Source organism: Brienomyrus brachyistius, chromosome 22 (assembly GCF_023856365.1).
Source record: "Brienomyrus brachyistius isolate T26 chromosome 22, BBRACH_0.4, whole genome shotgun sequence".
NCBI classification, from domain to species: Eukaryota; Metazoa; Chordata; class Actinopteri; order Osteoglossiformes; family Mormyridae; genus Brienomyrus; species Brienomyrus brachyistius.
The window spans coordinates 2,631,560-2,634,822 of record NC_064554.1 but is presented as its reverse complement, the minus strand read 5'-3'; positions in this window follow the sequence as shown (position 1 = coordinate 2,634,822).

Genomic DNA, 3,263 nt, shown 5'->3' with positions numbered 1-3,263 from the left:
CATGCTCGTCTACCCCTGGACGTGACACATCCAGTCATCTTTGCCATATCTACCCTCCTTTCCGTTAAAGTTACCGCCAAGGTGGGACATAATAAGAGATTAATGTAAGGTATGGAGGTAGGAATTATTATAATTAGAAACAATTAGCAAAATCTCAGGTTAATGGTAGCACGCTAGCAGACGCGACAAAGCTAAGCAGTGGTTGACAGTGACTGACATGCACGGATGGGGGTTGAGAACCACAGAAACCTTAACTGGACCCTGCAGTCCTCATGTTTCCGCGAGCGACACTGCGGCCTGTGAGATAATAGCTGGAAATCAGCTTATTACTTCCTTGCTTCCTTGTTTCACTGACATCACATGACATCAGCTCAATGTTTTGATAATGTCAGTCTGCAGCACTGTAAAGTACAAGCATTTTTAAGCAGGCAAGTCTGGTAAAACTTGTAACAGAATAATATTGACGTTTCATCTTTTTTTGACTGCGAACTACATAAAACAAGACAGGAATAGTCCCCACAAAGCAGGCAGGGGACACATCCTGGTGTGGGCCCTGGCTTGGTGAAGGCTGGCAGGAATGATGCTGCAGGGCTTTGGCGTCTTCCCAAGAGGTATCCCTTGGACGGTGGTGGAGGCCGTAATGTTGTAGCCGTCATCAGATGAAGATGAGATCCCTTTGCGAAGGAAGATGCTGCAAATCAGCGCCAATATCTGACATGGAGGGTGAACAAGGAAGGAACCAAAATCAGTGACCAATACAATGAGACACAGAAGGGGGGGGGGCAGGAGAATATCCATGTTAATTCTTCCATCCATCCATTTTTTATATCCATTCGTGCTGTTCAAGTAAATCCTTGCTCCTCTGTATTTCTTTGAATATAGTAGCCTTATTAATATTAACTGGCCATTTCTATAGCTGTGTTCGGCAGTCTCACTGGATTCCTACAAAAAACACATGCTAAATTTATTTTTAATGTACATTAGTGTTCAATACATATCATTGTACCTACCATCAAGGCCAACATTCCAAATAATCCTCCGATAAAAGGTCCTCAGTAATTTGTGGTCACAATGACTACAGGACATGGCTGATGGTAAAAAAACAATGGAGGTGTACATTTTCCCATAATGCTCTTGCACACACAATGGAGGACTTCCTTTCTTTAACACTGCTACCAACAATGAAAATTCTTTCAAGGAAAATTTATGCTTTAAATCCAGAAGGCCACAAATCCATGGTGTATTACTGTATAAATGTCAATTAGCACATCCCACATAGCTACCTCATCCCCATATCGCACGACTTTATTTACCCCATGTTCTTGTCATTTACTGTACTCCTGTTTGTTTTACCCCCCATGCACCCATCCGCCCCACAACAGAGCACAAAAATTCCGCTATATCTTCCAAATGTGACAATATGATGTGGAACTTTTGTTACTTTTTTTGCAGCGTAACGATTGCACAATATATGATGGATGGGACTTTGGGCATTTCCAACAGCTGGATGACATTAATCAGAGAAATGGACTCACCGGTACAGAGAAGGAGTCCAAAAATCCTTTTTTAGGGCACGTTTCTCTGACCACGGGTTCAATACTTCCCAAGATTCCACAACAATCAAACTAGGAAAGAAGGGCCAGAATAGAAAAGAGAAGGTTAATATGTTAAAAACAATAGTGAGATCAGTCACTCTACAATACAGGAGCATATATATTGTTTTTTTTTTTATTATACAGTGTGTGTTCGGTTTCCTTGGTAACATAAAAAATAACTGTGTCTGCATACTTGTCTGAACAAGTCTGAACACACATTATATTTCTTGTCCAAGTTTGTGTATGTGTCTATATATACACAAATACAATCAGACAAGATACACCTGGCCTCGTTAAGAGGACTTTGTATAGACAATACTTTTCAAATTTGGTTTCTTACTGTAATGTATAAAAAACCTGCATTTTAAATTGTAGGAAACGTTTGTTCTACATAATTCTTGTACTCATTTTGACTCATTTCCGTAACAAGGCATAATGATATGAAGAGATTCATGTTAGGTAGGTTTGGTACTGCATGAAGAGCTCGGGGGTTTACCATGTTGTGGAAGAACTGCAGCATGATGGCCATGCTGGGGTCTCCGACCTTGTCGACATACTGAGCGTATGTGGTTGTGTATGCATCCGAGAGCAGCTTTCCAACCTGCCGGACCGTGTGACAGGTGATCAGGTCACTGTGACGGCACCTATAATGCACCTTCCACCTCACTCTCTCTCATTCTGACTGTCCATATATTCACATCAATCTACCCACTTTCTGTCCTGCCCCAGACAGCATTGTAACAGGATACACTTAGCATAGGCAATTATAGATGGAGTTATTTGCGCCACCTACTGCTAAGACATAAATACACACGTTTTCAAACAACGTAAGATATATGTATATATAAGGAAATTGTATTTGAAAATCTTAACTTCCTCGAAATTGTGCTTTTTTGATTCCTTCTTGTATTCCTAAATTAACTTATTTTGTTGATTACATACAGTAATCCCATTATAGTGGACTCGTTTATAACGGAATATTGTCTATAACGGACGAGGTCCGCTGGTCCCGGCCGTGCGGCTTTAAGAACATGCAGAAAAAGCATCGGATATAGCGGACTCACATATAAGGGAATTTCTCTTATAACGGACAAACGCTTTTGGCTGTAGTTTTGTTCGCTATAACGGACATGCAAGCCCCGCCTACATGGCTCGAGGCGTGCCGGTCACGCATCTGGTTAGATAAAGTTGATTTACTATATGTATAATATAATAATCTATACCACATGTGTGTCTGCTGGGGTATGGCATGAGTAAATGATGTCCTGTGGTTGTGTTCTGGCCATACAACAGCTCTTGATATAACGGACTTTGGATATAACGTACTGTTTTGCCAGGTTCCTTGAAGTTCGTTATAACGGGATATAACTGTATTAGGATAGTTGACCGCATAATCATGCAAGACTGTACAGTGCTTATTTATTAGGAATAACTTGTTACAGGTGTGGCAACAGGGTAACAACCTAACACCTCTCAGCTGTGAATATGATGGTACTCGTGCTTTAATGGCTGCTGTAGCGATTCACTGCATTGCTTTATAACCTATATTTGTGATGTATGACAGTAAGGAGCCATTTCCTTCTGTAAATGTAGGCCACATGTACCTTTTTTGCAGTAGCAATAAGTTATGTGGCACCAGGCAACATTAGCTAACCGGAGGATACTTTG